This window comes from Talpa occidentalis, unplaced genomic scaffold (assembly GCF_014898055.3).
Source record: "Talpa occidentalis isolate TD23 unplaced genomic scaffold, MPIMG_talOcc4v2.1, whole genome shotgun sequence".
NCBI classification, from domain to species: Eukaryota; Metazoa; Chordata; class Mammalia; order Eulipotyphla; family Talpidae; genus Talpa; species Talpa occidentalis.
The window spans coordinates 2488943-2509267 of NW_026555331.1; the positions used below are offsets into that span (position 1 = coordinate 2488943).

Sequence of the window (20325 nt, forward strand, 5' to 3'; positions counted from 1 at the left end):
TGAGGGGAAGTGGAGTGAGGTAGACACAGACACTCTCTCTGGTGCAAGTATCTCCTGCTGAGGGTCTCAGCGGGTCTTTATTTATACAGTAAGGCAAGCGGTGAGATTACTTGAACATAAGCATCGAAGCAGAACAAAGACAATCATTACATACTTTCTCATGAATGTACAGAGACTCCCTTGGTCTCATACCAAAAGGGCATTTCTTTGGTTACCTTAAAAAACATGAGGGACAATTAGTTTTCTTAGTACAGCTCATTTTCTAACATGATCAATTATTTCAGACAGCACAACATTTGGTGACAATCATTCTATTAAACTTTCCCAGTTTCAGAGTGGGCGTGAAAGCCCTACTCTATATTCTATTACTGAAATCAACCTATCTCCTTAGCACTCGATAAACTTGGATAATTTATCAATTACTTCAAAGTGGCTTAAAGAAACTCATCAAATCTATGTTAGTTCTACGGAACTCTAACTCTTAACTATAAATACCTAACCTCCACACAGCCTGCGAACTACTGACCCTTTGCATACACCAGGAAATGTACTGCTGCCGCAAACACATACCCCCTGGGTTAGGCTACGGTTTCCAAGCACAGCTGGTTCAGGGCAGCTTGTTCTCCATAATTCTCAGTGCCACAACATTGCTTTCCTGACTATACCTTTAGCATTGTTTACTTACTTTAATAATGATTCAAGCATAAGAAAAATAAACCAATTAGCGTCTAGGTCCGATTTAGGTTTTTACAAGCATTAGCGTCTAGGTCTGAATTAGGTTTTTACTTCTGCATTAACCAAGAACAAACAGGAGAGCATTAGCAGGCGTAGCTATGGAGACTCCCTAGTTCAGATCTTCTGGGAAGTGCAGGAACTCCTCTCTTCTCGGGAGTGTCCCCAAATGCCCAGACCTTGTCAAAGGACAGCATGGGTAGCACAGTCTGCCACACCTAATGAAAAAAAAAATTGTGTTTAGTCAGCATAATCTGGAGACAGCCTGAGCAAAAAGCAGGAAGAGCAACTGGCAGGACTAGGAAGTGTCATGGAAGAGGCCACCTCAGGGGAGAGGCATCAGCACTGCCCACCTGATCTATTGAGTAGATGGAGAATCAAGGTACACACTCACCTTCATATCATGGTAAAGAGTTTCTGCATGGTAGGCAAGTACACTTCAAAAAGATTTCATTGAGAGAGTAAATAACATGATTATGAGATGCTATTTTGATAGGAAAAGGACTAGGCAGCTACAGCTCCAAAGCTGCCTCATGCTTACAGCTCTGTGATTCCAAGGTGTAAGAGGAACACAGCTGAAGGGCTGCTCCTTGGCAACCTGACCTGGTCTGCTGCTCACCAAGCATCAACTCAGACACTCACCTCCGTTTTCTTTGGGGTTCTGAGTTCTACATAGGAAGGCATATAAGACAAGACACCGGCTTCTCAGTGCCCTTTTGTTCATGAGCACATTGGCTGTAGCAGTTTTGGCAGCATGGGGTGTAAGCCACAACCTTCTTCATCCCTAATGAGTGATACAAAATCACAAGGATTCATTCATAGACATTTAAGTAAACTGTACACGATGGCCACTCGTTTTAACCCTTGATTATCTCCCTGTAATCTTAACTAAGGTAACTTCTACATATTCATTAACATCTGTGCTTCACATAAGATCACATAAGACTTATTCATTTCAGCAGAAACACCCAGATACCCTGCTAACAGAAAAGACTGTCTTCCCAGAACATGAGCATAGCATAGGTATGTTAGGGACACTCAGACCTCAGCCTGCTTCGTTCATATAAAAATTCTTGATACAAAAACTATCTTAAAATCATAAAGATTCTTCTTTTTTAAAAAAGATTTATTTAGGGGCCTCCCCTGGTGGTGCACGCAGTTGAGTGCCACGCTGTGAAGCTATCTGCAGCCTCTGCAGCGCCGGTTTGATCCCGGCCAGCCGTTGAGGGTCCCACAAGGCGTGGCAGACCTCTCCTGTCTCACCCACTGCTCCCCTCAGCAGTGTATTTCATCAGTGTGCCTGTTCTGTTCCCTGCTCTGTCTTTGGTGAATCCTCTCACCCTCCCACGCATCTGGCCTATACCCCGGATCTTGTATAAATAAATAAATAAATAGATAGATAGATAGATAGATAGATAAATAAATAAATAAATCTTTAAAAAAAATTTATTTATACAAGAACTGGGGTACAGTCAGAGGCACGGGAGGATGAGAGAATTCACCAGAGACAGAGCGGGAAGCAGAACAGGCAGACGGATCAAAGACACTGCTGAGGGGAGCAGCAGGCAAGGCAGGAGAGTTCGGCTTCACCATGTGGGTTGACCCTGGCTGGCCGGGGATCGAACCCACACTGCAGAAAGCTGTGGATAGCTTCACAGCATGGCGCTCAACCCACTGTGCCACAGGGGAGGCCCCTGTAAAGGTTCTTCTTGTTCTTTACCAGTACTTAAGGAAAACGGGCACCTGTCACTGCAAATGTCACAATCTTTCCAATGTACACTAATGATAAATAAGCACCCTACAAGTTGTTCTATAAAATTAATTACCAGCAGACTCAAGTGAAAGGCTACTTTTAGTGTTGTTACATGTATGACCTTAGCTTATTTTCCACAATATGGAAACCATGAAAACTCAACACCAAATACTGAGAACAAACAGTAGAGGAGGTTCACTCTAAACCCACCAGAACAAAGTGGCCACTGAGGATGTCCAAGCAATAGCACATACATTATCCTGGACTCAGAGAGAAAATAATGCCACAGTCACCCACACAGACTCAGCTCACCAATGATTCCAGATGATTCTGAATATTAGCTCTTACAATATTCTAAATTATCTAATGTAAAATAAAATGATCACTACATCTTCCATTATATCACAGATGCCAGTTTTTCAATTGGCCTCACATAGTAAAGTCTGAGTCTAAAGAATATGGCCAATTCCACAGGTCTCAGAGACAACATTTACAAGCCTCTGAGACAATACCCACAATCAGATCCATAATGAAAATATTTTTGTCCACCTTCAAATATATCTTTTAAACATTTATATTAGTATTCCATAACATGAAATGAGCTCAACAAATAATTATGCTTATCCAATATCAAAACAAACTTTGAGGACCTCCCTGGTAGACTAGGGCTTAAGTCTCAGCACTCTCACCACAATGGCCCACAATACGGCCTAAGTTAGATCCCCAGCCATGGATCTAACCCACATAGGGCACAGCAGACCTCTCCTGTATTACCACTGCTCTCCTGAGCAATGTATTTAAGTAGATCTGTCTGCTCTGCTCCCCACTCTGTCTCTGGTAAACCCTCTCATCACCTCACACCTCGGGCCTGCACCCCAGGTCTTCTACACAAAAATAAATAAAATTTTTAAACAAAAAGAAAAACAAACTTTGATTTAGAAATTGGTAGAGTTCTTGCATGCATAAATAAATACAAATGCATAAATAAATAAAAATAAATCTTAAAAAAACACCAATGATTCAAATCAATAAAGCACAGCAATGTTACCATGATCCCACATATGGACAGTAATGTCCAGTTTGGGGAGCAAAAGGATCAGAGTGTGGTGGCAGGGAGCACTGTCTCCTTCAATGCAGACACATGGATTTACAGCCTGGGGAAGAATTTAGCCAGAAGCCAAGTCATATGTGTTTCCTCTGCAGCTGTTCAATAGCATAATCAAAACTAAACTCCCTATTTTCTACTTACAGCTGAGATTCAACCAATGGTAGTTGTAAGTTTTTTACATTTTTAAAAGACCACAATAAATTTTAAAAATGCTGTGTGTATAGCCCAGTCCCTGGCAGACTGCAGGCACTTAGCTAACCCTTGTTCCTACCTTGAGTGTTCATAGTACTTTCTATCATGGAAAAGAATATACACCCTCCCGGGCCTCCCTGGTGGCGCAATGGGCTGAGACACAGACTATGAGGTTCTCCGCAGCCACTGCAGCACGAGTTCGATTCCCCCTGCCTGCCAGGGAGTGGCCCATATGGCGCGGCAACCTCTCCTGCCTCGCCCGCTGCTCCCCTCGGCAGTGTGTTTCAGTTGGTGTGCCTGTTCTGTTCCCTGCTCTGTCTCAGGTGGGTCCTCTCACCCCCAGCACATCTGGACTGTGCCCAAGTTCTTGTATGCATAAATGAGTAAGGACTTTAAAAAATACACACCCTCCCATGCTGACATAACTGCTGAAAAAATAGTTATGTACAGACATCATCATTAAATTGAAGTCCACTTATCCAGATGTGTATACTTTATTAAAACCCAAAGGATCATTCCCAGAAGTGTCTATAAAGGCACACCCCATCCTGCTTGCTTTGCTTTATCAGATACCGCTTTTCACAGATTGAAGGTGTGTGGCAACCTGGACTGGGGCAAGTCCAGCAGCACTATTTTCCCAAAAGTATATGCTCACCTCATGTCTCAGTGATATCTAATTAGGGTATTTTCTCAGTAGACAAAATACTATTGCACACTTAATAGACGACACTATAGAGCTAACAATTTTTATTGACACCAGGAAACCAACAAAAAATAGTGACTTGATTTATGCAATATTAGGTTTGTTGTGGTATTCTGGATTTGAACCAACAATATCTTCAAGGTGTGCCTGTACCACCTCTTATTTGGTGCAGTGTAAGTACACCTATTAAAGCAAAGAAATTTATTTTGCTAAGGCTGCTGTTTGCAGCTGGCCCTATGCCCACTATGGCAAACCTAATAAAGATGGGAGGCTATCACAGCCTGTGCTTGGATAGAGAAACGCTTGTCACAAAATGCTTAAGAACATGTATCATGATGAAATAGACCTATTTTCAACTCCAGAGAATTTTTTTGTATTTAGTTTATATCCAAAGGACAATTTAAAAGTGAAGGTAAGGGCCTCCCCGGAGGCGCAGCGGTTGAGCGCTGGCTGCGAAGCTGCCCGAAGCCTCTGCAGCACCGGTTCGATCCACGGCCACCGGCAAGGGTCCACATGGCACACAGACCTCTCCTGCCTTGCCCACTGCTCCCCTCAGCAGTGTACTTCGTCAGTCTGCCTGTTCTGTTCCCCGCTCTGGCTCTGGGGAATTCTCTCACCCTCCCACATTTCTGACTGTACCCAGTGCTTATATAAATAAATAAATAAATCTTTTTAAAAAATAAAAATAAAAGTGAAGGTAAGTTAAGGACAGTGCACAGACACCAGCTGGCAGAAAGAGCTGCAAACGCAAAAGGTTTGTGAAAAAAAACACCTGCACAGTCACAGGCAGGCAGGAGAGCTGCCTCGATCTCCAGGGCATTTTTTAAGTAGGACATACATCTTTACACTCAACTTTACATTCGGTCCATTGTAATGACAAAAATAATCAAAATAGTTTCAGAGAATGGATGTGCGCTCTTCAATACTGAAAAAGAATTACTAAGAATGATATGCAAGAATCTAAACTTTAGAACTATGTAAATAACTTTTTTTAAATCTATTCACAAAATGACACAAGGTCACTGAGAAAATCGTCAACAGAAAAAACATGAATAACAAAACAATCACCCTGAATACCAACATCCTGAGGACACTAGTCACTGCTTCTAGTATATTTCCCACTTGTATAGATGAGATAGATCTAAACATTAACAATTAAAGGGGGCTTATCCTGAATAATACTGCAGGCACTGCTGAGGCATCACTTTCTCATCAATTGTTCTAGATGTGCAGGAATTCCCTCTGGTAGGTACAGCACAGCAGCTAAGCCTGCTGTATAGGAATAATTACAGAAAAGTCTATTTTGAAATGCAATGTCTTACAAGTAGCAATCACTTGGGATTAGAACTAGTTCTAAAACTATTTAGTAAATTATGTGCAACATTAAAGACAGCATCTACATGTAACACAATGATACATTAAACTTTTGTTTTAACCTGAGGCTCCTTCCTTATGAAGGAGGAAACCCAACATCCATGGAGCTGTTCTGAGGATGGCCAGGGACACCCACACTCCTCCCCTCCCCCTGGGCTTGAGGGGCTTTACAGTTTAGCCTCATTTGACAATCTCTGACTCGGACAAAAATATGGAGTCCAAAATCCCTGATCTTTCTCCATATTTGTATGATCTTTTTTTTTTTTTTTTTTTTTTTTTTTAGAGGCATGCTTTATTTATTTGTTTGCTGGTTTCTTTGTTTGTTTTGTTTATACATGCACTGGGTACAGTCAGAAGCGCGGGAGGGCGAGAGAATTCACCAGAGCCAGAGCGGGGAGCAGAGCAGGCAGAAGGACCGAGGTACACTGCTGAGGGGAGCAGCGGGCGGCAGGAGAGGTCTGCGCGCCATGTGGGACCCTCCTCCGGTGGCCGGGGAGCAGCCGGGGATCGAACCGGCGCCGCAGAGGCCGCGCGCAGCTTCGCAACCCAGCGCTCAACCGCTGCGCCACCGGGGAGGCCCCAATATTTGTATGATCTTAACACAAGTTCCTTGTCTCTTTTGGACCTTAGGATTTTCAACTACAGAGCAGGAATAATATCTCTATAGTGCCATCAATGAGATCACAAAACTTAACTAATGAACTTGTTGCACAGGGTCAGGTAATGTCCAGCAGGTGCTCAACAAACATCGATTTCTTTCTCCTACCCTGAAGAGTTCAAAGAAAGCATAAAAGGTTTTACAATGGAGGAGGTAATACCAGTTTAACAGATTCTAAATATTAAAAAGTAAGTAGATTATCCACAAAATGTCCACTTCCCAGGTGAATGAGTGATTGTGGCTTATTCACTCTCTAAAATAGGAGGGATCCTCTTAGTGCCAGGTATCCGTAGAGAAAAATCTCAAGAGCTTAGGAAAGGGCCCTTCAGTGTCTCAGATGATTCCCCACAGAAAAACTTTCTGTCCCCATTGGTGATAGCACCCAGTTGACCCTGCTGTGGGAATCTCAGGTGTGTCCTTTAGTGATACAGAGATGGTCACAGGTTTCAATATACTGAATTGGTGAATACAAACCCATTTTTGAAAACCAAACATTGTAGCCAGAGTGTGGCAGCCATGTAGCTCTTGGTCATTCAATGCTCAGGAAAGTCTGGATTCTATTCAAGGAGTCTAAAGTTGCCTCCTGAGGCAGTTTCCAGGTGTCAAAGTTCCCTCTTCCAGGCTCTAAATGGACACATCGGCTGCACAACAGTAAGTGACGTCTCAGCCCTCAGATGTGGGCCCACGACCAACATGGGCAGCCTCTCAGACCCCATGAGATATACAAAGCCCCAGGCACCATGCAATCCACTGGGTCAGAAATTTCACCCCGGGGAGACTGGGACACCACACTGCCCTCCTGCCTGCTAGATCTGGGGAAGGGAAGAGATGTCAGCCCCAGAAAAGTTTACAATACGTCCCCCAAATTATAAGTCTACAGAAATAAAACACACAGATCAATGGAACAGAGTGGAGAACCCAGAAAACCCACCCCAGGGGTTGATCAGTGTAGCAGGGAGGAGCCAGGAGCAAACACGGGGGACACACTTTCATTCAGGGGCGCTGGGCACCCACGGGGTCACACTCAGGAATGACCTGACCCCCATGTTCCTCCATGTACCCATTACACAAAATGACCCAAGCAGAGTTCTCCACAGCCAGCCCGCCCAGCCCTGGGTCCTCTCACTCACCGCTCTGCAGTCAGCCACGGGCAGGGAGATGTCCTCACCTTCTCCTCACTTTGGGGTGGTTCCTGAAGAAACCGGGTTCCCCTAGGCAAGAACTTCACCCTGAGCCCCAGGAAGCAAGTGTCCAGGCGAGCCCGGCCGCTGAAGAGGCAGGAGCTAGGCATAGGCGAGGGGCTGGTGCAGCCGATGTGGCCATGTAGAGCCTGGAAGAGGGAACTTTGACACCTGGAAACTGCCTCAGGAGGCAACTTTAGACTACTTGAAGCATAGGCGAGGGGCTGCAGGGCCGGGGAGCAGGGCTGCAGGTGCAGGGGCGGGGAGCAGCAGCAGGTGCGTGGGGTGGGGCTGCAGGTGGTGCAGGAGGGCTGCAGGAAGGGTGAGCAGGGCTGTAGGTGCGGGTGTACAGGGTGGGGATGTGGGGGCAGAGGCAAGGCGAAAACCACCGGGGTGCTCACGGGCCGCGCCCCCTCCCCGTCCTGCTGCGGCTGAAGTTTAGAAAATCAAACTGAAATGCAGGTGAATATCCCACATCTCTGAATATACTAACCTAAAATTTCCACAAGTATTTAAAAGAGCAAATCGTGTCCATGTGCTTTTAAAACATGCTCAAGAATATTGACCCGCAACCACAGAGGGCCCCCAAAGCCCGCTGCTCACCCCACAGTGAGAGAAGGGGCGTCCCGCTCGGCCTGCCCGGCCTTTCCCGCTCAGATGCCTCCTCAGGATTCCCTGCGAAGCCGCATTTCCCCGCCTCGCCACCAGGCGGCGCGCGCTCCCCTCACTCCTGTGCTTTGCCCCCGGGCCTTCTCCTTCCTCGGCCAGCAGGCCTGCTCCGCCGGGGCGGGCGCTCCTGGCTTCCGTCTCTGCCACTTCCGCCCCCACTGCCGCTTCGTGTCAGCGCGCAGGGCCGTGACGTCAACACGCAGGAGGTGTGGCGAGCCCAAGGAAGGAGAGGCTCGCGGGAGAAACCAGGGCCGGAGCTGCGGCGCGCGCCGCCTGGTGGCGCGGAGAGGCGGTGCGGCTGAGGCGGGGTAATAGTGGGCGGAGGCTCCAAGGCCCGCAGGAGGCGCAGGGGGGGCCAGAGCTACGGCTGAGGGGCGGGTCAGCCTGGCGAGGGGAGACGCAGCCGCGGAGAGTGGGGGAGCAGGAAGCAGGAGTGTGTGTTGGTGTGACGTCAGAGCCTTGAAGATGGGGAGACAGAATGACGTGAGGCAAGAACCCGCTGAAATCTGGATTCTCGCTCTTTCGGAGAAGGGAACAAATTGGAATCACCCTTCTGCTGGGGAACTTTGAATTTATATATCAGAATTTAGAATATTAGCTATATGTGTATGTATTAAAAGAAATAGTAATTCAGGGCCTCCCCTGGTGGCGCAGCAGTTGCGCGCTGGGCTGCGCAGCTGCCCACAGCCTCTGCAGCGCCGGTTGGATTCCTGGCCACCGCGAGGGTCCCACATGGCACGACAGACCTCTCCTGCCACCCGCTGCTCCCCTCAGCAGTGTACTTCATCAGTCTGCCTATTCTGTTCCCCGCTCTGACTCTGGTGAATTCTTTCGCCCTCCCATGCTTCTGACTGTACCCAGTGCTTGTATAAATAAATAAATAAATCTTTTTTTAAAAAAAAAAGAAATAGTCATTCAACAGTAATTCCCAATACTAATTGGGAAATGACCTAAGGAAAAGATTTTGTTAGGGGGAAAGGATGTCCTGAGCTAATTCCATGCAGGCTTTGTGGACTCCACCCCACTCCAGACCAAAGCCAAAGGACATTGGGAAAGACAAATCCTGTCACCACCAAAGGGAAGGTGGCTGGGACCTGAGGGTGGAGTTAAGCAGCCAGGTTTGGTATAAAAAACAAACACGTGGGCCTTGGGGGACTGCTCTCTCCCTCACCTCCTGCCTTCACGGCTCCTGGCTTGCAGCCAGCTCTCAGAGTGCAATTTGGGATTCCAGATCGGCCGGGGCTCAGGTAGGATGCATTTAAAACTTTGTCTTCCCCTTTTCTCTCTGAGTTGTACATTTCCTCATTTGCCCTTCCCTTGTAAATAAACCTTTTATTAACCTTTCTTTTTTTTAAAAAGATTTATTTTTATTTATTTATACAAGCACTGGGTACAGTCAGAAGCGCGGGAGGGTGAGAGAACTCACCAGAGCCAGAGCGGGGAGCAGAACAGGCAGAAGGACCGAAGTACACTGCTGAGGGGAGCAGCGGGCCGCAGGAGGGGTCTGCGCGCCATGTGGGACCCTCCTCTGGTGGCCGGGGAGCAGCCGGGGATCGAACCGGCGCTGCAGAGTCTGCGGGCAGCTTCGCAACCCAGCGCTCAACCGCTGCGCCACCAGGGAGGCCCCCTTTTATTAACCTTGCGTGTGTGATGGCAGTAGAGTATTGATAAATCCTTTTAAGTGCGCGGGGGAGGACCCACAGTCAGGCAACCTGTTTTGTATCGGGGCTGCCCTATAACAGTTTGAACACAAATAAAAATCTTTATTTGTAAAATGCTAACCAGCATTTTCTTATACTAACAAATACTGGGAACACTCTAAACAAAACTCCAGGAATCACTAAAATATATTACACTATATACATAAAGCAAATGTAGAAATTAGGTACAATAATTCTGAATAGTTTTCAATAACTTGAAAAATATGTATGTTATAATGTTAAATAAAGGAAGAAAGATATAAAATTGTAGGCATAGTGTTATTCCAGATATAAAATAAACATAATATGATTTATTCAAATCTTAAATACCAGACAAAATTAAAATCGTGTGTTAAGTATGCATTTACTGATACACACTTGGGTGATGAATTGTCATGAAGGGCAAGGAAAATAATTATAATGACAGACACACATTCGTGCTTAATTAGTGAGGAAGATTATGACATAGTGTGGTTGTACATTTCCTCACTCAGCTAATGCGAGTTTATTTTGTAATTCTACAATTTCACGTTTATAGTCTCAGCCCATACACATGGGTCTTATAGTTCACAGTTCAAAATACTGAAAATTATGAGGAAAAAAGTAAGCTAACTCACAAAATTATCTCTTTTAAAAAGATTTATTTATGCATACAAATGCTGGGGTGTAGGCCAAAGGTACAGCGTGTGAGAGGACTCACCAGACACAGAGTGGGGAGTACAACAGGTAGATCCACTGAAATCCACTGCTGAGGGGAGCAGCAGGGAGACAGAAGAGGTCTGCTCTGCCTTGGGAGTTAACTCCATGGCCGGGGATCAAACTCACGGCACAGTAGTTGGCAATAGCTTGACAGCGCTGAGACTTTAACCCCTGTACCACCAGGCAAGCACGAAAAGTATTTCTCTTTTGATGAAAAATCACAGCTCACTGTTCCTCAGTGTATTTTATTCTCATGTTCAGATTTTCCACAATGTACACAACTCCTTTTCAGTTTCAGAACCAACCAACCAAAACTAATTAAAAAATTAGTGCAATCAGTGGTTCAATTAGCCCCCTGTTCCTTGGCAGGTGAAAAGTAACCATAGAATATTTTTTTAAACCAGTCTTAAGAATTCTGTTGTGGTGGGCCTCCCTGGTGGTGCAAGGGGTTAGGACGCAGCCTTTGGAGCTGTCCACAGCCACTGTAGCACAAGTTCAATCCCGGGCAGGGAGCTACCCTCATGGCAAAGCAGACCTCTCCTGGTTCCCCACTGCTCCCCGAAGCAGTGTATTTCAGTCAATCTACCTGTTCTGTTCCCCACTCTGTCTCTGGTGAATCCTCTCCCCCCAACAAACACACACAGGAAAGGGGAAGTTCCAGGTCTTGCCCCACCCAAGGGAGGGTGGAGCTGAGCAGAGAGGTCAAAAGCTGGACAGGACACTGGAGAAGGAAGGAAGCAGTGTGGAGAGCAAGATGGAGACCTGGAGGAGACACATGGAGCAAGGAGACATGTGAAGAAACTGTGTTTGCCTTTTGGTCGTGGACTGGGTGAAACAGATGTGGGTGAGAGACCCGTGGGGAGGTGACAATGGCGGTTTTTGTCTTAATTTTGATTTTGTTCTTTTCCTCCCAGACTTGTCTGGCTATTTCTGACCTTTCCTATGGGTCCCCCTGGAAGGTGCTTTGTGGCAGCTTTTGGGCCTTGCTCTGGGCCAATCCCATTTGGCTGGACTTTTGCCCAGAGGGGATGGGTAACTTTGGGTGATTTAGAAATTATATTCTTTGTCTTTTCTGTATTGTTTACTAATTGTATTAAAGTTCCTTTCCATTAAAGGTGTTATGTTTTGTCTTGATGTGGCAGATGGCAGAACCTATTTAGAGCAGGCAGATTTGGGGGTTCTGGGGTGCCCCTCTCCCTGCCCTGTAACAGTTATAAAAAATTTAAGGGTGAAAATATGGCATTCCTGATAGTAAAGCAGGGGTGGACAGAGCAGCTGCATGTCAGTTAAAGTCAAGCTCACCTCGTTTTGTTTGTGTTTTGTTTTCTGTTTTATTACTGAGGGGTGATGGATTATTGGAATATAAAAATTTAGAAAGGAAGATACTGTAAGGACAATTTATAAATCTTTATTAACCCAAGTATGGAAGGTTCCAGCAATCTAAGGTGGGGTCAGAAAAGATGATCAGCCAGAGGTGGGAGCAGAGAGGATTATCAAACTTTTTTTTTTTTTAAGATTTATTTATTTATTTATTTATACAAGCACTGGGTACAGTCAGAAGCACGGGAGGGTGAGAGAATTCACCGGGGCCAGAGCGGGGAGCAGAGCAGGCAGAGGACGGAAGTACACTGCTGAGGGGAGCAGCGGGTGGCAGGAGAGGTCTGCGCGCCATGCGGGACCCTCCTCTGGTGGCCGGGGAGCAGCCGGGGATTGAACCAGCACCGCACAGGCTGCCGGCAGCTTCACAACCCAGCGCTCAACCGCTGCACCACCAGGGAGGCCCGAGGATTATCAAACTTAGAAGACCAATCCATTCTGACACCAAGGCAATAATTTCCACAATAATTCCATCAAGGGACCTTATGAAAGACCGCCCCTTACCCTGGCAAAATGCAGCTTTTTTTCTTTCAGAAGCCTGTGTCTATGCAGACGTCTCTCTTTGCTGTTCTCTTTTCCTCAATAAACTTGATGCGTGCTGATGAAAGGGAACATTACTCAATTATTTGTCAGAGGGATCCAAGAAGCCCCCCTATACTGAGCCCTATCACCTGAATTACATCAAGGGGTTTTCAATTTTTAGTTTGAACTGAGGCTCCTACTCATTTGTTGGTCCAAATGAACACATTTTACCCTTTTTCAATTTTTAAAATATTTATTGTGCTTAGTCAACAATCTTCATATAGTTATAGGTAAAAATAAAAAATGGTGAAAATAATAAGGCACTAATTCAAAGTTCAGACCCTTCCAGCTTTCGATACAAGATATCTGGGGCCTCTCTCATGGCACAAGGGGGTAAGTCTCAGCACTATCAAGCTACTGGCAGCCACTGTGGCATGAGTTCCATGCCCAGCCTGGGAGCTGGCCCACATGGTGCAGTAGACCTCTCCATTCTTGCCCACTGCTAACCTCAGCAGAGTATCTCTGCATCTCTGGCCTACAACCCCATCTTGTATGCATAAATAAATAAAAATTTTATAAAATAAACAAGTACAAGAGGCCTGAAACTTGCACAAAATTATGGGAAGAAAAAGACAAAATTTTGAATGGAGCAATGACATTTCATAAAACAAAATTTGAAATAACTAATAAAACCTTCCTGTGACTAGTTCATTGCCTTTAGAAAAAGAAACATAAAACATAATAGAATGAAATTCCTGTGTTCCAAGTCAACTTGTCACAGATCAATATAAATCTAGTGTCCTATTGTAACAGGGTGGTCCCCAGGAAAGAGGACGTTTCCAGGTTTCCTGTCCCACCCAAAGGAGGGTGGGGCTGAGCAGGGAGTAAAGAAGCTGCACAGGAGACTGAAGAAAGAAGGAAGCAGGATGGAACCAGAAGACCTGGAGGAGGCACAAGGAGCTGAGAGACACATGAAGAAACTGTGTTTGCCTTTTGGTCGTGGACTGATTGACACACATGTGGGTGAGACCCATGGGGTGGTGACAATGGCAGTTTTTGTCTTAATTTTGATTTGCTCTTTTCCTCCCAGACATGTCTGGTTGTTTCTGATACTTTTCTGTGGGTCCCCAGTGGAAGATGCTTGAGACTTGTGGCAGCTTTAGGGTCTTGCTCTAGGCCAATCCTGCTTGGGTTGACTTTTACCCACGAGGGAATGGGTAACTTTGGGTGCTTGATTTAGAAACTATAATTTTTGCCTCTCCTGTATTGTTTACTAATTGTATTAAAGTTCCTTTTCATTAAAGTCTCACATGTTTTGTGTTGATGTGGCGGATGGCAGAACATATTTAGAGCAGGCAGGTTTGCAGGGTCTGGGGTGCCCCTCTTCCTGGAAGGTGAGACTACCAAACAGAACACTTTCATTTTCTGTCTCATCCTAGAACTGAAAACCTGATTATTTCAGTGGAGGTTCCATAATAGACAAGAAATACGGTGATATCAAAATTTATATTGATTCATCTGTGGTAATTCAACAGTGAGCCTATTTCTGGGGAAGCTTGCAAACCATACAAGGTCAGAAGCATCAAAAATGAAGAGGGTGCTAAGGCTCAAGGAAAAGAAAGAAAAAACACTGGGGGGCCTCCCCAGTGGCTCAGTGGTTGAGTGCTGGGCTGCGAACCTGCCTGCAGCCTCTGCTGCACCAGTTCGATCCCCGGCCACTGGCAAGGGTACAACATAGCACAGCAGACCTCTCCTGTCTCACCTGCTGTTCCACTCAGCAGTGTATTTCAGTCAGTCTACTTGTTCTGTTCCTGCTCTGGCTCTGGTGAATCCTCTCACCCTCCCGCGCTTCTAACCATACTCAGTGCTTTCATAAATAAATAAATAAATAAATCTTTAAAAAGACAACACTGGGAATAGCAAGAGTCATATGAGGAAGCAAAGAATGCCAACAATATTTAAATCCCATTTTTTAAAAAGTGAATTTTATTATTTGCTAAAAAGCTACCCTATAAATGAATTTTGTCAACTGTCAATGACAGTAAGTCACTAATACATAGCAGACAACTATTGCAATGTCTATCCGTGACCTTTATTGTTTTTGACGGGGTGACTTTCAAAGTAGCAATGATAGCAACAAATGTTGTAGTCTCAACCCATTTGAGCAATGTTGAAATGGAATTGTGTACTGACCCACAAAATGGACATCCTCATCAACATTTCCACCCAAGACGAAAAGACACTCGAGTCTTCCCCATTTAGCTTAGAATTTTTAGATTGTCACCATCTTCAGAGGAAAAATGGGCTATTTACCTGTATCTCACTTTGAATTTCCACACCATTATGATGCAGCAAGATCATCGGGTGGGTGTCGCCACCATGAGTCCTGTCCTCCTTTGTCAGGGCTCTCCTAAGAATTGGAGTGAAGTCCCGACCTGGGCCATGAGTACATGAAGGTCTGATCACTGTTGTGCTTTGAGTGCTCTGAGCAGAGGACTCAATGGAACAAGGTAAAAATGCACTGTGGTCCACCCAGGAGCTCGCCCTGCAGCTGTGTCCATCACACCATGGGTCCCGCTGGAGCTGGTCGCTGCCTGTGACAGAAGCTGCACAGACTCTCTGAGCACCTTCATCCTCCCCGTAGCCAGAAGCTCTGCCCTGGGGGTGCAACAACCACACCATCTCCTCACTGGCCACAAGGGATTAGTGCCTGCCTGGCAGTGTCATTCCAGGCATCGAGGCCCCTAACAGCTGAGAGAGAGGTGGATAGGGCTGCTCCAGCACTTCCCCACGCCCAAGAAGATGCCAGGTCTGTGCTTCCACCTACACTGAATAAGGAGAGAGAGGAGCTGACTGGCAGGGGCACCAGACTACCCCCTCTGCTGAAATGGAAGGTTCTAGGCTCAGGCAGGCCAAGGGGGTGTAAGTTTTTCTTTTCGTGGCTCCAATGCCTGAGCCACAGTTTCCTCTTCTGTACAAAGGAAAGTATCTCCTCAACTCTAGAGGTGGACACGACCCCTTCACCTGTTGTTGCTGAGCGCCCACTGTCTGCTAGATGCCTAGGACACGAGCTGAGCTAGGCCCACAGCTCAGGACACCCTCACGAGCAATCAGGGACACAGGGAACTTCAACAGATACACAAGAATTGTGACGGGAAGTTTGAGATGCCACAATCTTCCCTGGAAGGGTCACCTGACACGCTCCTGGCCAAGGGGGCATCATGCAGGGCTCTAGCGGAATGACCCTTGAAGTGGACTTGGTCAGGTGAATGGGGTGGGGGAGAGAGAAGGAGGCTGTCAGAGAGGGGCCACGGGCCTGAGACAGCAGGAGCAGAGGGCAAGACTCTCGCAAGCTTGTCTGGAGGCTTGGACTTTAGCCTGAGTGAGGACATGGGAGTCACTGAGGAGCTCCTTGAGGCTGTAAATAAATGACATGATCCAACAGGTTTTTCTTGTGAAGGCAGCGAGGACCGAGGGAAGGACTGCAGACAGCCCTTGGGAAACATTCTGTCCCTCCCTTTCCTCTCCCCAGCCAGGTGAAGCTAGGAGGACGTGATCCAATCTGCCCAGGACAGCAGCGACGTGCCCCTGCTCTCCAGGTAAATTCAGACCCCAGGCCCAGCTTCAGAAAGGACCATCCCACGGATGAGTGGGTCTGGCCCTGCCCTGTCCAGCAGCAGGTGATCAGCCCACAATCAAGGATTGTGGATTTTACGGACACATGTGACCAGAGACGTGGTTCTATCCTTATTATCAACTTCATGTTTTCCAGTTTCACCTTTTGAATTTCATGACTTAATTCCCGTCCTTGATTCCTTTATAAAGCACACTGGCACTATCCTGCAATTAAGTCACTTGAGTGCAACGTTTTCTCAGGTGGCATCATGAAGCAGAAAGGTGAAAGAATATCCTAATATTATACTATCAATAACTTGTCATCTATTATATGATAAAACACCTTTGCCTTTCAATCTGAAATATTCCTTCTTCATCTCTAGAGAACAGACCTACTTTGTCTTTTTAGAAATTATAGAAAATAGGGCCTCCCCTGGTGGCGCAGTGGTTGAGCGCCGGGCTGCAAAGCTACCCGCAGCCTCTGCAGCACTGGTTAAATCCCAGCCGCTGGCGAGGGTCCCACATGGCATGACAGACCTCTCCTGTCTCGCCCACTGCTCCCCTCAGCAGTGTATTTTCGTCAGTCCGCCTGCTCTGCTCCCCGCTCTGGCTCTGGTGAATTCTCTCACTCTCCCGCGCTTCTGACTGTACCCAGTGATTGTATAAATAAATAAATAAATCTTTTTTAAAAAAAAAAGAAATTATAGAAAATAACACCTACGTTTTTTATTAATACTCTGTTTCATGAATGTTCCATAATTGGAAAAGAGTAGCATACCTAGGTTGGACTTCCTATTTTGTATGCAATTCCAGATTCAATGCAATTCCATTAAAAATTACAATGGTGTTCTTCAATGAAATGGAGCCAATACGGTTCAAATTCATATGGGATCACAAAACCTCTAGCAGTGAACATTCTTCTGACTAAAAGGGGGGAAGAATGGAGGTATTACACTCACAGACATCAAACAATACTGTTAGGGGGAGAGGATGTCCCGAGAAAACTCCGTACAGGTTTTGTGGACTCCACCCCGATTCCAGACCAAAGCCATCAAGATGCTGGGAATGACAAATCCCATCATCACCAAAGGGAGGATTGCTGGGACCTGAGGGTGGAGTTAAGCAGCCATGTTTGGTCTAAAACCAGACACGTGGGCCTTGGCTCTCTCTCTCTTAGCCTCATAGCTCTTGGCTTTTCACCAGCTCTCAGCGTGCCATTGGGATTCCAGGTCAATGAAACTGGTAGGACACATTCACGAATTTTCTCCCTCTTTTTGTAAATAAACCTTTTATTAACCTTGTGTGTGTGCCTGCAGTTGAGTATTAATGAGTCCATTTTAAGCACGCAGGTGAGGAACCACAGGCAACCCATTTCATGTTGGGGTTGCCCTGTGACAATACTACAAAGCTATTATAATAAAAACATTATTGGAACAAAAACAGACACAGAGACCAATGGAATCTAATTTAAAGCCCAGAAATAAAACCACACTTCCATGACACAGGAGCAAGGAATAAACATTGGAACAAGAATAGCCTCTTCAATAAATGGTGCCGGAAAACTGGATAGCAACATGCAAAATAATGAAACTAGACCACTATCTCACACCATGCACAAACCAACTCAAGTCGATGAAAGACTTGAATGTGAAACCTGGCATCATAGACTATATAGAAGGGAACACAGGCAAACACTCAATGACACAATCCTCAAAAACATCTTTGAGGATTCTTCTCCAGAAGCAAGGAAAACAAAGGAGAATGTAAACAGTTGGGGACACATAAACCTAAAAATCTTCAGAACAGCAAGAGACAGTGATCAAAACAAAGAGACGCCCCCCTGAATGGGAGAAAATATTTGCAAACCATATGACATATAAGGGACTGATATCAAAGATTTACAAAGAGCTTACACAACTCAAAACAAACAAACAAACAACCCAGTCCAAAAAGGGGCAGAAGTCAAAAGACACTTCTCCAAAGAAGAAATGCAAATGACCAACAGGCACAGAAAAAAAGGTTCAGCATCACTAATATCAAGGAAATGCAAATCAAAACCACATAGATGCCACCTCACTCCAGCAAGAATGCTCTACGTTAAAAAAAAAAACTGGAAACAACAAATGCTGAAGCAGTGGAGAAAAAGGAGCCTCTAACACTGCTGGTGGGCGCGCAAACTGGTCCAGCCACTATGGGCAGCTGTGTGGAGGGTCCTCAGAACACTGAAAATGGGTCTCCACATGATCCGGTGTTCCACTCCTAGGAATCCACCAAAGGGACAAAAAAAACCCAGGAAACCCGAACTGCTGTGTTCGGGTTATAACAGCCGTGACATGGAAACAACTCATGCCAGAAAACAGATGAATGGATCAAAACGTTGTGGTACAGTTACACCACGGAATACTGCTCAGCAATCAAAATAGACAAATTCATGCCACTGGTGGCGATATAGATGGAGCTGCAAGGGATGATGCTAGCCACAATAAGGCAGGAGAAAGATAAATATCAGGTGGTTTCACTTACATGAGAAAAATAGAGAAACTGAACAAAAGGTAGAGAAAAAGACAACCCTAGCAGGCTGACCAAGACCTGAGGCACCCAGCGGGGAGGGGAGGGAGGGGGGTGAACAGAAGGGAGGGAAGAGCACAAGGGATTATGGTGATGGGGCATGGGGGCTATTTTGGTGGGAGCACCATGGGGACCACCCCTGAGGGGAGACACCAATAACTAAAAAAATGAACAACGATGCAAGAAAAGAAAAAAAAAGAGAGATGGTCTTTAAGGACAGGGAAGACCCTAAGACAATATAAATAAATAAATGCTCTAAAGGGGGTCTCACCTGAGCACTGCTGGAGGCACTGCCGAGGCATCCCCTCATCAGTTGTTCTAGATCTCAAGGAATTGTCTCTGGCCTGTGCAGCAAGTAAGCCTGCTGTGTGTGAATAATTAGAAAAATGCTATTTTTATTTTTAAAGATTTATTTATTTATACAAGAACCAGGGTACAGGCCAGAGGTGCGGGGGTGAGAAGAGTCACCAGAGACAGAGTGGGGAGCAGAACTGGTGGATGGATTGAAATCCAGGGCTGAGGGGGGCAGCGGGGAGACGGGGAGGTCTGCTGCGCCCTGAGGGCTGCATCTGACCCGCGGGGGTGGCTCGTCCTGCAGGGGCTGGCCAGATCTGGGGATCTCCATCTGTACCCCCCTGCCCCCCAGGAAGCCCATGAATATGACCTGAAATGGTCCCCAGTTCTCACCGGGAAGCTGAGCACGATCTGAGCTGTAGGAGAGACGGCGCCGCCATGGGGATCACGATGGCGAGACCTCGCTCAGGGCAGCGACCTCCTGCCTCAGGATGGTGCGGGGGCTACTGACCCCAGCTCCCCCTCTGCGGACAGCAGCCGCCCGCCCCCCCACCACCGCCCCCTCGCCAGGGCCTCTCTACTCGGCAGAGGCAGCGCCGCTCAAGTCACCGCCCCGCCCGGAACCCTGGATATCCAGTTGCTGCATCCCCAGGACTACCCAACCCTCTGAGCATGCCCTGGCCCTGGCCACACTCGCCAGGGGCTAGAGGGTCACCTGCACCCTCCGCTCGCACTAACACCCCCAGAAGCAGCCGGGGCGGAGGGGCGAGGTCACTTGCCAGGGAGGCTACCCCAATCTAGCCACAGGCAGACAGTGACCACACCCACAGCCAGGAAATGCAAATAGCACACCCCCACCCCCACCCCCGTCACCTCAATGCGCGCAAGCCCTGGACAACCCGCATCCCTGATGGGGAAAAGCCCGCACCTGCGGGAAAAGCCCGCAACGCGCCTTACTGCAGTATTTCTCCTCACTTTTTTCTCCTCAGAGGTCTGTCTTCTCAGTATTTGCTTCACAACATGTGATTACTCCTCAGACACTTCTCAATAATCCTTACTGCAGCATTTCTCCTCAGATTTTTCTCCACTAGGCCTGTCTTCTCCTCAGAATCTGATTCCAAGGGTGTCATTTCTCCTCAGATATTTCTCCTCAACACTCCTTACTGCAGTATTTCTCCTC

The 20325-nt window shown here is 46.5% G+C and overlaps 1 long non-coding RNA gene across 2 annotated transcripts; it reads right to left on the bottom strand.

Annotated features, from left to right (window-relative positions):
• Positions 1-25: 25 nt before the first annotated feature.
• LOC129145256 (uncharacterized) lies at positions 26-19235 on the bottom strand. Of its 2 annotated transcripts, none has more exons than XR_008550496.1 (3): positions 19123-19235; positions 1375-1516; positions 26-950 (listed from the first exon to the last, which is right to left on the bottom strand). It is a non-coding gene; the product is annotated as an uncharacterized LOC129145256 (long non-coding RNA). The 2 variants fall into 2 exon arrangements; XR_008550497.1 differs by lacking the exon at positions 19123-19235 and adding an exon at positions 7651-7774.
• Positions 19236-20325: the final 1090 nt, after the last annotated feature.